At 40.9% G+C, this 13,667-nt stretch overlaps 1 pseudogene; it reads right to left on the bottom strand.

The window, feature by feature from the left end:
- The window catches only part of LOC102024329, a 40,049-nt pseudogene that overhangs the window by 11,587 nt on the left and 14,795 nt on the right, over positions 1 to 13,667 (bottom strand).

Here is a 13,667-nt window from a genome sequence, read left to right on the forward strand (position 1 = left end):
CACCAATGTTGTCTTCACCCTCTTTTTTCAGAGTACCACAGTTTTTGCTATAGAAGTCTTTCACTTCCTTAGTTATGCTAATTCCCAAGTATTTAATGTTATTGTGAAAGATATTGCTTCTCTAACTTCTTTTCTTTCAGTGAGTTTACTATCGGAGTGCAGAAATACTATTGATTTTTGAGTGTTAACTTTGTACCTTGCTACACTACTGAATTTGGTCATTAATTCTAGGAGTCCTTTGCTGGGATTTCTTGGGTCTGGTAAGTAGAGGATTATGTCCTCTGTAAATAGTGATATTCTGACTTCATTTCTTATCCATATCCCTTTTGTTTTTTTCTCCTACCTGATTGCTCTGGCTAATGTTTTGAGACTTATATTGAACTGTAGTGGTGATAGCAGACATCCTTGTTTTATTCTTGTTCTCGATTTTAGAGGGAAAGATTTTAGCTTTTCCCTATTTAATCTGATGTTGGCCATTGGTCACAAAATAGCTTTTATCAGATTGAGATAAAATCCTTCTATACCTATTTTCTTCAGGGTTCTATCATTAATGGTCATTGGGTTTTGTCAAGGGCTTTTTCTGCATCAATTGACATGCATATGTGATTTTTGTCTTTGTTTCTGTTTATGTGATGTACTACATTTGTTAAATTGCATATATTGAGCCTCCCCTGCATCCCTGGGATGAATCCTACTTGGTCATAATGTATGATTTCTTTAATGATTTGCTGCATTCTGTTTGCCAGGATCTTATTGAGGATTTTTGCACCTATGTTTATTAAACAAATTGACCTGCAGTTCTTTCTTCATTGGGTCTTTTTCTGATTTTAGAATTGAGCAATGCTAGCTTCCAAGAATGACCCTGGGAGTGCTCCTTTTCTTTTTATTTCATTAAAGAGTTTGAAAAGTATTAGTGTTCAATCTTACTTAAAATTCTTATAGAATTCTGCAGTGAATCCATTGCCACTTGGGCTTTTCTTGGTTGGGAGTTTTTATTTTTTATTACTTCTTCAATCTCATTGCCTAATACTAGACTATTTGAGATTTCTATATCTTCTTGCTTCAGCTTGGCTAGTTCATATGTGTACAGGAATCTGTCCATTTCTTCTGAATTCTCCACTTCATTAGAGTGCAGGTTCTCAGAGTAATTACTAATAATCTGGGTTTCAGCAGAGTCCTTTGTGATTTTGCCTTTTTCATTTCCAATCACATTGATTTGTGTCTTTTCTTTGTAAGATTGGCCAGGGGATTGTCTATTTTGTTTATTCTTTCAAAAACCCAGTTCTTCAATTCATTGATTCTTTGGGGTTTGTTTGTGTGTTTGTTTGTTTGATTGGTTTGGTTTAATCTCAGTTTTATTAATTTCTGTTTTGAGGTTTTTTTTCTTTTTCTTTTTTGAGACAGGGTCTCCCTATACAGTTCAGACTGGGCTTGAGCTCTCTTTGTAGCCCAGGCTGGCCTCAAACTTGCAACGATCCTCCTGCTCAGCCTCCTGAGTGCTGGGATTACAGGCATATGCCACCACACCTGGTGAATTTCTGTTTTGATCTTTACAATTTCTTTCCTTCCACTAGCTTTGGATTTGGATTGTTCTTTTTGTCTAGGACCTTGAGCATGATTAGGTTATTTGGACTTGCTCTGTTCTTCTGATGCTGTAAATTCAGACCTATAAATTTCCCTCTTAAGACTGCTTTCATTATGTCTCATATGTTCTGGCATGAGGTACTGGTATTCTTGTTTGATTATGGGAATTAATTTCTTCTTGGACTCATTGGTTACTCAAGAGAGGATAATTTAATTTCCAGTGTTTGCATAATTCCTGTGGTTTCTTTCCAAAAATTTCTCTGTACTTTTGAATGTGTGACATCCTTCCAGGATCTGCATTGTTGGAGTACGGCCTGGCGTGGTTTTCTTTTCCTAACCTTACAGTCTGTAGGTCGTGAGGTGCCCCCACTATTCCAGAGGCCCTCTTGTTTCCCCCTGGTTGTAGCAATGTCCCAGCAGGGATGTATCCCTGCCCATACTGGTAGCTAGGGAAGGCAATCAGACCTCAGATCTGATCTGTGGGCAACAAGGCAAGGTTTCAAGTATTTAATGCTAGTCTTTTCAAACCCAGCCATTCCTAAGCACAATTCAGCCACTCCTGGCTTCCCCCCATGGGGTGCAGGGACTGTATCATTTCCAGTCTGAGCTTAAACTTCTCAGGGGATCTCTTTCTAGTCCACTCCCTGTCCAAAGCTATCTCCTGTGGCTGTCTCTCACCCAGTCACTGTGAGAAGGCTACACTGGGAACTCTGAAGTTGGTTTTCATTTGCTCTAATCTCAGATTTAAATAATCAACCCTTTCCCAAAATGGTGCCAGATTAAGCACTCTGGTGATATGGTGAGCACCAGCACTGGAATTCCTCCCCAGCTATTGCCTTCTTTCTGTAAGGAGTCCCCTCAGATCAAAACCCAGTGCTGTTTTTGCAGTTTACAGCAGCCATGGGATTTTCCACCTTTCTCCCTGGAGCTCCCACTTCTGGACACTTACCCTGTTTCTGCGGAGCCAGGCTCCCTTCCCTGCCAAGCCGTGTGTCAGGGACAGAGTATAGGTTGTTTTCATTTCTGTCTCTGCATTCTGGACTCTCCCCAACTTCTCTGTAACTTCTAGTTTTCTTATCAATTCCTTCCCAGTTCTCAGCAATCTACTTCTCTCTTTGTTTTCACCAAGTTGTTATTTTTGACTGTTTGGATTCCAGATTTTGGAGCCCATTATTGCCAATTTTCCTCTGCCACTCTCCTCTTTATTATTTCTTTCCTTGTGCTTTCTTTAGGTTTAATTTGACATATTTTTCCTAATTCTTGAGTTAGCTGGATCATTAACTTTCAGTACTCTTTTCTAAACTATTCATATTAAGGCTGTACATTTTCCTCTACATATGGCTTTAACTACATCCCACATGTTTTTTTATGTAATATTTTCATTATCATTAAGTTAAAACATATTACTCTTCTACTGAGATTACATATTTCTCCCATGGATTAGTTGGCAGCATGCTGCTTAATATTCTAATATGGAGGGCTGGGGATTTAGCTCAGCGGCAAAAGTGCCTGCCTGGCAAGCACAAGGTCATGAGTTCAGTTCCTGGTACCAGCGAAAAACCAAAAAAAAAAAAATTCTAATATGGAGTGTGTAAGCAAATCAACTTAAGGAGGAAAGATTTAGTGTGGCTCATGATTCCAGAGGTTTCAGTACATAGTTTCTCAGCTCCATAGCTTCTGGGCATGTGGTGAGACAGAACATACTGATGGGAGCATTTGACGAAGCAAAGTAGCCTACCTCATGGCAGACGGAAGGCAGAGAGAGCTTGAGCTTCCATGACCTTTTCCTCCAACGGGGACCCATCTTCTACAGTTTCCACCCTCTTCCAATAGGGCATCCAGTTACAAACCCCCCTGTGGATTAGTCCACTGATGAAATCAGAGTCCTCATGTCCAGTCACTTGCCCAAAGCTCCCCCTCCAAACATTGCTGCCTTGGAAGTCAAGCCTTCATTCAGTACATAAGCTTTTGGGAGACATTTTATATCCAAACCATAACATTAAGGAATTATCTGATTTCTTGTTTAATTCCATTATACTTCTTATACATAATCTATATTGTTTCAATACTTTTTGACCTTTCAAAAATTTGTATTTTGACTCAGTATAAGATCAGTTTACTTAAAGATTCATGTGAACAGGAAAAATATATATTCTGCAAGTGTTTGCAGTACTTGAAAATGGGGGTACTGGGGGTTTAACTTCATGATAGAGTACATGCTTAGCAAATGCAAGGTTCTAAGATCAATCCTCAACACCCCAAAAATAAATTCATCTGGTTAAAGATTGTGAATTTCATGCTTCAAATCTTCCATATCCTTACTGGGTATTTTTGCTTTTTGTTTGCTTTTATCTACTTTTTTCATCAGTTTCAGAGAGAAGTGTATTAAATTTCTCTTACCCTGATCATAGATTCATTTCTATCTTTTTCAGGATGCCAACTTTTGCATGATATGTTTGTGAACCTACATTATTAGGAACATAAAAATGAGAATTGTTATATTTGCGTGGTGAGCTGATCCAATTGTCACTATAAACCTTCCCTCTTTATTGACAGCAGTAGCTCTTATACTAATCTCAGTTTGTGCATATTAGTACTGCTTCACCAGCTGTGTAAATGTTTGCATAAATATTTTTTTATCCCTGGTAAACTCAAAGAGTTAGGTATTATTTCATCTGTCTGCTGATCTTTGTCCTTTGATTGAAATACTAATTTATTTCTATTTAAGGTGTAGATATATGTTGTTTTCATTCTACCATCCTGCCAACTTTTTTTACTTTTACCTCATCTATGTTCCTTTCTATCTTTGTCTTCTGTCCATTTCAGTCCCCATTAATATCTTTTATTTTTAGTTTTTAGAACTTTTAAACGTTTTTATTTTTATCAGTATATGCTTGTAGTATAGAAGGATTACATTATCATGGGGGGGTTGGTGTGTGCACTTTCCACACTTTAGTTCTCTTTTAATCTCACTCTCCTCTCCCTTCACCCTATCCCTCCATCTCTTGGTTCCCCTCCTTTCTGCAAAAGATTGGCTAGGGGTTTCTTTCTTATTACACATCTTTCTTATTATTATACTCTTTCTTATTACATATCTTCTATTTTGATCTGTGTTTGTACTTGGGGTTTCCATATAAGAGAAATCACACAATATTGAAACTCATTTGTCTGACTCATTTCACTTAATATGGTCTTAAGGTCTTATTTTTTATTCATCAAACTTTTTAATTATTCCATACACTCCAACTCCTCGTCAACTCATAAATAATATATTCTATTACTAATTTTTAGTGGTTACCATAGAGATTATGCATGCAGTCTTGTGTTATTGAAGTCTTCAATAAAATAGTACATAATACTTAGTAATAATACTTCTTAGAGTGAAGACCTTGCAATAATTCATGTCTCACTCTTATTCTTTTATGCTGTTGTATACTTTCACTTCAAGATGTGCTTTAAACTCATATGACTTTATTGCTGTTTCAAACATTCAAAATTCATTTCATTTCACCCATATACTTACCCTTTTCATTAACTTCCACTCTTTCCTAAATTACTATGCTTCCATCTGATATAATTTTCCTTCTGTTTCAAACACTTCCTCCAGTGCTTCTTTTGATACATTCTTTCATTGGCTGTGTATCCAAAAATGTTTTTTGTTTTCTCTTAACATTTGAAGGATATTTTAGCATCTTTTTGTAGCTTCTTTGAGATTAATATGTTGCTTTTAAGATTTTTTCTTTGTATTTTGTACTATCCTGGCCTAGGCATGGTCTTTGAATTTAATCTGCTTGGAATTTGCAGGTTTGAAGTTTTAGATGGATGAATTTTTCCAGTTTTGAATAGGTCCCAACTATTACCTTCAGATGCAACCATGTACTACATAATAACGTCTCAATCAACAGACTGCATATACAGTAATGATCCACTCAGATCACACGGCTTGGTGTCACTGCAGCCATCTCTGCAAGTCCTGTGGTCTTCGGAGCACCAAGGGCCTTTGTTGTCTCCCAAAGGCCCTTGTGTTGAAGGGCTGTTTCCCAGCCCATGGTGCTATGGAGAGCCTTTAAGGCAAGGGCCTAGTAGGAGGTCTTCAGGTCACTGAGGGTGCGTCCCTAAAGGAACTGCAGAGGGTGGGTCCACCTAAGAAAATAGATACCACTAGACTTTGTAAAGGAAGAGTCAGTACCACACAATAATATTGATTATGTGTGTTGAAAGAATGAGAGGAATCAAAGTAGTCAGAATGAAAGAGTGATACCTTTGTTACATGCATTGATTCTCAGTTTTTCATGGCATCTCTGAGTCTAGTTGTGTCTTACATTTGGTAATTGTCTACAGTTGTTTTCTTCCTTAATGGTACAAAAAATATAATAGTAATCTTCTAGTGGACAACATTTTAGCCTCTACTAAATGCAGTAACTTAGGTGATAACCAAGCAGTGTCATCTGCAAAGCAATTGAAAAGGCAGGATGGGTAAATTTGAGATTACTTGTAGCAAATTCAGTCTCAGTAGGAAAATATAGAACAGCCAAAACCAAAAGACTGATCCTTGAGAAATATCTATAGTAAGGGTTGGTAACAGAAAAGCCGGTAATGAATAAAATAATAAAGAAAATCTGTCCAAAAATTGAAAAGCCAAAAAGTAACTGCTTTATGCTGGGTGTGGTGGTGCACACCTATAATCCCCAGAATGGGGAGGCTGAGGCAGAAAGATTGCCACAAATTTAAGGCCAATCTAAACTACACAGAGAGACCCTGTCTCCAAAAAGAAAAAAACAAACCTGCCTTTTTGTGGATGTTTTGACTCACTCTATAAGTTCCCCAGGACTGCTGCAACAAAGCACAACCAAGGAAGTGAAAACAGTAAGAATATATTTTCTCACAGCCCAGGAGTCCAGAAGTCCAAAATCACAGCATCAGCAGTGCCTTCTTTCTTTTGAAGGTTTATAGGAAAGAATACTTGTTCCTTGCCTCTTCCAACTGTAGCAGTTATAGCCTTCCTTGACATTCCAGGACTGTAATTCCACTGAGCTCTAGTTCCTACTTCATCTTCACATAAAGCTCTGGTACATCTTTGTCTCCAAGTCTCTCTCCTCATAAAGACATCACTCATTAAAGAAAAGTAAAGGGAACTGCGGAACTCCTGGGTCTGTTTCCTGGCCATGAGGTAAGCAGTTTTGCTCCACCACTGATTTCTACCATGCCGTGCTGCCTCACCAGAGGCCCCAAAGCAAAGGGGCTAATTGATCATGAATGGGAACCTCTAAAATTGTGAACCAAAAGAAACCTTTTTTCTTGATAAATTGCTACCTCAGATATTTATTATGGTGACAGGAAGCTGATTACCACACGTACATGTGAAGTTCAATCCAGGATGAAATCACCTACTGGCACATTTCTCAGGACACATCCTCATTATGCTATGCTCTTTGTTCTCTACTTTTGAGACTCCAGTTACATACTCTTGAGATCTTTCTGCACTGTTTCACATGTCTCTTACATTCTTCTCTATATTTTCCAACCCTTACTCGCTTTCCTTTCGTTTTGATATTTTCTTCTGAACTAATTTCTATGTCACTAACTCTTTCTTCAGCTGCATCTAATTTGTTGTTAAACAAGTTCTTAAATTCAGTTATATTTTTTTCTGTTCTATCATTTCCATTTGGTTACTTTCTCTCTTTTCTTTATTTTTTATTTGACAAGCAGCAACATCATGTTTGTCATTTTGATGTACATATAACTATTAGGTTATCTGTCATATTATATTTTTGTTTTTATTTTATGTCCTTTAAGATAGATTTTTTAAAAACCACATCAACTGCAAATGTGAAGGGGAGTAAAGCTTGATACTCAACTGAATTTCCAGATTCCAGCAACACTTCACCCTTTGATAGAGTTTAAGAAATATCACGATGACATGAGCTTGAAATCTCTCTAGGCATTTTCTTTGATGCTCATGACATGGCACTGGTGACATTGTAAACAGTATGTCTATTACAGTGTCTTGGTTTCTGATAAAATTGTTGAAGTTATTGTTGAGATCTGTGCTGACACTCATATCTGCCCATATCTGATATAGCTTGGTGGTAAATTCATAACCTCAGGCTTGCTTTCATTTATCGATCAAAACTCCTTCAGAATCCATGGACATAGATAATCTGTGATTTAAGTGTTTTGCCAACGTTCTTGCATAGAACTTTTGGAAACCACCCCTAGCATCAATATACTTGAAAACAGTAATAAAGCTTGTCAATTGGTCTTCGCCTTTGTTCTCACCCCCTTTTGCTGGCCTCTGTAGTGAGTTGTCACAGTTCTTAGCAAGCAGTTCAAAGGTTTCGCAAACAGACTTGGGCTCTCTGTAACTTACCACTGATGTAAGGATCTCATCCAGCGCACTCCTAGAGTGCTGATCACCATTCCAAGGAGTGTGGATAAGCTGAGCAAATTTGTCACATGCTTCCAAAACTGACTCCACAGATATTGTTGGCATATTTTCCTGAGTGAGTTTACTGGTTGCTCTAACGCCTCCATCATGGATATGATTTTGTAGCTCCTGAATCAGTTGGCATGGCAACGAGTAAAGCATACACAATCTGCTGTGTCATTTTTTTTCTCTTGTTGAATGATATTCTGACATTCTGCAGATAAGAACTGTAAGTGGCTGCTACCATTCGTGGCTGACCTTCATGAATTACTTTAGGACATGAACTTGGATGTAAGTATATTCGACATCGAATTTCTTCATCTTTTAATCTACCCAGAATCTTTTTCATATACTGTGAGCAATTCCATTCTATTAAATTTGAAGCTTCTGGTTTGTAATACTCCCGTTTCAGTCAGAAAGGGGGACTCAAAGATTCCCTGACAAAACTTTAAAGGAAATTTTTTCTTATACTGTTTAACATGAACAAAGGAATTAATGACCCCATGGACTGCTTCCTGGTTTGGGTCTGCTCTGCCACAATCATTTTTGATTTCTTGGGTGAGGACGGTGTACGACAGCTCAGTCATCACTTTCCTCCGCATACCCAGGGCTGGCACTCCCATTGCCATGAGTGGCTCATTCGTATCTGCACCACAACAGCCATACTGTGGGTCAGCTTCAGTCAACTTGTTCTTTTTAATACCCTGGGTGCTGAGATACCTGTGCCAGCAGTCCATACAGTCTACACCCTTGCTACATTCTTCCCGTCACGTATGGCGCAGGAGAAGTCCTTGTCCTTCAGACTCCAGAACTCTCTTGTGCAAATGCTGAATATGATTTTCCAAAAACACTCTTCGTTTCTATGTAAAGGCTTTCTCCAAGCAGTTCAGGATAGGCCACAGAGAAAGCAGGGAATCTTCTGAGCAGTGATCATTCCAGGTTGTTCCCTCCGTGTATTCCAACATGACGACTGTGTTGACTGCAGTCAGGAGTTTGTTCCATGTTTCATCGAAATCTACTACTCTTGGTTTCAAAGACACTGAGCAAGCTTAGCGCTGAAATGATTTTAGAGGCCAAGGTTCCCACACCATCTTTCCTCCTGTCAGAATCTTCAGAGTTTCCAGGTATCACGAGGCAAGAGACCAGTGGGGCCATGAACACCTCTGACTGGCTGGCTCCCACTTTTCTCCCTCTTCTAAGGCCCCATGACCCAGCCTTGGAGCTGATCCGCATCATAACTCAAAGGGAGGGGCCTGGTGGCTCCCACCCAGAAATCCAGAATTCTGGGAGGCTGAGGCAGGAGGATGGAAAGTTCAAGCTGAGCCTGGGCAATTTAGTGAGTAGGTGTGACTGTTATCAGGTGGCCTGCTTCTAAAAGTGGCTCTCCCACCAAACATTACCAGGTTCAGGGTTGCTCGCCTCTCCTTCTGGAGTTGGATTCAGGTTCTTCTTGTCTTGAAAAAGAATTGAATGAAATGAGCAAAAAGCAAAGGCAAGGCTTATTTTTAAAGAAGTGAAAATGAAGAGTAGGAGAGAAATTGGCTCTGCAGAGCGAGCTTGGGTCAAGTAACAGAAAAAGAGGGTAAAAGCAAAGATAAAAGTACACACTGCCTCAGGGAAACACAGCCTGGGTTACTGTGGAAAGCTACAGTAGCCTTGATTACTTTCTAAAGGGTTCCAGTTCTCATGAAATTCTCCATTTTGTGACCTATTTTCTGATCCAATTGATATAGTCCCTGTCTCATAACGCGTATGTTCAGACCTCCTGTGTATCCATTTTATTGACGGTTGTGCTTAGTTTTCTCTCTGTCTCTGCTTCTGTCTCTCTGCCTCTTTCTCTGTCTCTTTCTCTCTGTCTCTCTCTCTCCAGGGTCTTTTGCCATGTAGTTTAGGTAGATCTTGAACACACTGCGTATCCCAGGCTGGCCTCAAATTTACAGCGATCCTCCTGCCTCAGCCTTCTGAGTGCTGGGATTACAGGCATGCACCACCAGATCCAGCTTAGCTTAGTTCTCAATATGTCTTTTAATGTTTGGCTGAATGTCAGACATTGTATATGAAAAATGGCAGATTCTCTTGATGATACTATCTTTTTCCAGAGGTGACTTCTTTAGCTTTCTTAGGCAAAGCCAAGATTACCTTAACTCAATAAGGGATTGATCTTACCTGAAGCTGGGTCTTATTATTTACAAGGTGTAGTTTATTTCTGATTTGTCCTAACGCTCAGCCATCCTTAACCTTAGCCACTCCTCCTTAGCAGACCCTGACTTCCGGTTGTCACGTTCTCAGGCTTAGTGAGGCACTCATCGGTTCTGATGATATACCTTCAGTCTCTTACCTCGCACTTGCTTCTTTGTTTCTCCAATTTAAAGTCCATGTTGTTTAAAATTCACAAATGCCCTCAAAAGAAAAGTTGGCCAGAACTAGGGGTTGAATTCTCTTCTTGTCTTTCCTGAGATGCCCTCAAGTTGTAGCTTCCTCGGAAACCTGGAACTCCAATTTCCAGGCACCCTTTTAACTTGGATCTTCTACTTCTGCAGTAGACTCTTCCGTCTCCCTTCCCACATCTCCTGCCTTCTCCTCCCTCTGTGCAGGCGTTCTCCAGGCCTGTGTTCTAAGCAGCCTTCTTTCTTGCCTTGTGCTCCTTTCCCCTGGGGCATGTCCCATTCATAGCTTATGATATGATCTTAAGAAACATACACCCCCAAAGTTATTTACAGTTCCTCTTTCACTCCTGACTCATAATTCCAGCTACCCCTCGAATATCCTACCAATATCTCCGCTGCAACATGTCCACACTGATTTAATTTCTCCACAATTTCCTTTTCTCACTGACTCTTCTCCCTCTATTAAAGATACCAAGAGGCTCCATAACTTCAGCCTAAAAACTTATAGTCAGTATTGACTGCTTTTCTTGTTCCACCCTTCAACAAATCAGACCTGATATCCTGTTAGTCTCTAGAGTATTTTTTTATGCATACACATCACTGCCCTCTTAAATTATGCCTTTTGCAATAACAGCGTGTTGTGATTCCTGTTTTGACATCTTCTAATCGACTTGGCTTGCTGCCATGAGGCTGATGTTGCTTCATGTGTGTTGAATGCATAACTGAAAAATAGTTTTAATTATACTACCTGATAGTTACCTCCCTGTTATTGATTAAATGAAATTCAGGCTGGTTAGCTCAGCTTCAAGCCCTTGGAGCCTGTTTCTAGGATCTCCCCCCATGCTTTCCGGCATTAAGCCTTGTGCACACCACCCTCTTCCACGCCGTGCGGTGTGACGCAATGGTGCCCTCAGGAAGCGAGTGCTGTTTGCTGATTAAAAATAATTCTACGATAATTAAATCCCAACCAAAATCAAAAAGCTCTTTTATACACCCTCTCAAAGCCTTTAGTCTTTTAATATACATTGTGAGCCTTCCACCGAGGGGGGAAGTACGTGCTATTTCTCAATGCTGTTTGACCGTGGATCCTGTTCTAGGGACCATCAGTTATCTCACAAGATGCCAGTGTTCCAAGAAACACATTTGCAGACAGGCGGGCACAGATGCCTCTTTATTCCCCAAACACACCCCCTTGTTCACACCGTCTGGCAGATGGAAGCCAGGCTTCTCATCCCAGGCTGCCCTCCAGGGGAAATTTAGCAACGTCTGGAGCCATGTTGCCGGCCACAGCTGGGAGCACTATCTAGCTAGCAGAAGCCAGCAGTGCAGCTGGACCTTTCAGAATGCGCAGGACAGTGCCCCCAGCCAAGAATCACCCAGCCGCAGCGTCAGCAGTGCCAAGGCCGAGAAGGCCCGGACGGGACGGTGCTTCTGTCTGCCTGTTGCCGTCTGAAGCTGTGTTCATTTCATGTGTATTTTTAAGTCCGCATCCAGTATTTTCTCTTTAGTGAATGCTTGGCTTTCCTACCCAGGTTTTTCTCCCTTCCCAATCCTCTGTGTGTGCTGTTTTTGACGGCATTTACCAAATTCTTTCCCATTTCACACATACTTGTGTGTGTGTGCAACATCTCAGGCTGGACTGGACAGTTACAGAATGTGAAGGGACAGCGTGGTGGTCCTTGTTTTGTCTCTCCGCGGTACTAACAATAACATCTTGTGTGAAGACCCAAATGAAGCCACACTTTATTCTTCTTGTCCAGTCGCCTCCAAATTTATCTGTCCGCCTGGTCTTGTCGTGTTCCTCCCAGTTTTCCTCACATCTTTCTTTCGCTGTTGTGTCTATGGCCACTGCCCCAACTCAGACAGATGTTCATCTTCTGCTATAGTGACAGGGAGGGGAAACGCCGTCCTTCAGAGTCCTCTGCCTGACATCCTGCAGGCCTCGGTTTGACCCTGACTTTGCCTATTTCTATTTTCCTGGCCCCGGGCAAATGACTTCCCTTCCCAAAAACTGTAGTTCTTCCTGCCATTGTGGAGGTGGTTCTATCTGCCTCACAGGGTTTTGTTTTTGCCTTTGTTTTTAAGAATTAGAAGTACCTGAATCACAGTGAGTACCCAGTAATGGGCCGTAAGAGTTGGGAGTGTAGCTCAGTGGTAGAGCCTGGGTTTAGCATACAGAGAGGCCCTGGGTTCAATCCTCTGACCAGGGGAGCAGGGCCTGGTTGAAACTAGCTGATAATGTCTGAAGGGTTCCTTTACCCCAAGCTCTGCTCCATAGCCTCTTTTTCCCTCTGATCTTCCATCACTCACAAAGCTCAGAGATCTGGACTACTTGTTACCAACTTACTCAAAGAAACTCACTTCTAATTCTTTTCTAAACCCTCAACTCTGGACAAACTGGTCCACTGACTGTACTTCAGGCCTGAGCACCCCCACCTCCAACTTCTGGCTCATGACGTTTTGTATGTTTGGAAAACTCTCTTTTCCTACGTATAATTCCTATCTGTGTTAGTCGGCCATCCATTCTATGACAACATTCCCAAAAGAATCACTTATAAAAGAGGAAACATTTATCTTGGCTTGTGGTTTTGGACGGATTAGTCCACAGTCATTTGTGCATGTGGCGGCACAGTATCTCATGGCGGGAACCTGTGGCAGAAGAGGCCTATTTATCTCATGGTGACTGGGAAACAAAATGGCAGACAGGAAGAGGTGGGGCCCCCATATCCCTTCAAGGGCATCCCACCAATGACCCACCTTCCTTCCAGCAGCACCCACTACCTCAAGTTTCCACCGCTTCCCAAAATAGTACCACAGGCTGGGGACCAACTCTTCAGCACATAGGTCTTTGGGGAGCATTTCAGATCCAAACTATGGCCTTACCCGTAATTCAGTCCCAGCCTTACCTCGTCCTTCAATGAAATCTTGTCTATCCGCTCTGCCCACAGGGATCCTTTGTTTTCTGACCATTTAGTCCTTGCAGTTCTACCAATGGGCAATCAGTTTCCACTACCTGACATTTCTCACCTAGAGAACCAAGATGCGATTATCAAAGCACTGTGTCTGGTTTCTTGCCTCCTCACTTTAGATGGTAAGCCGCTGGAGGACAAAGAGTGATCTTTTTCTTTGCCAAAGGTACCTTGCACATGCTAGTGCTTCAGAAATATTCAGTTCAAAATATTTGACCTCCTCTTAAACTGGAATGTGTTTCCTCAATGCCTTTTCTCTACAATGCCTCTCTTCTTAAGCCTCCAGGCCCACCTTTGCAG

Source organism: Chinchilla lanigera, unplaced genomic scaffold (assembly GCF_000276665.1).
Source record: "Chinchilla lanigera isolate Chin_1 unplaced genomic scaffold, ChiLan1.0 scaffold00070, whole genome shotgun sequence".
In the NCBI taxonomy this organism is placed as follows: Eukaryota; Metazoa; Chordata; class Mammalia; order Rodentia; family Chinchillidae; genus Chinchilla; species Chinchilla lanigera.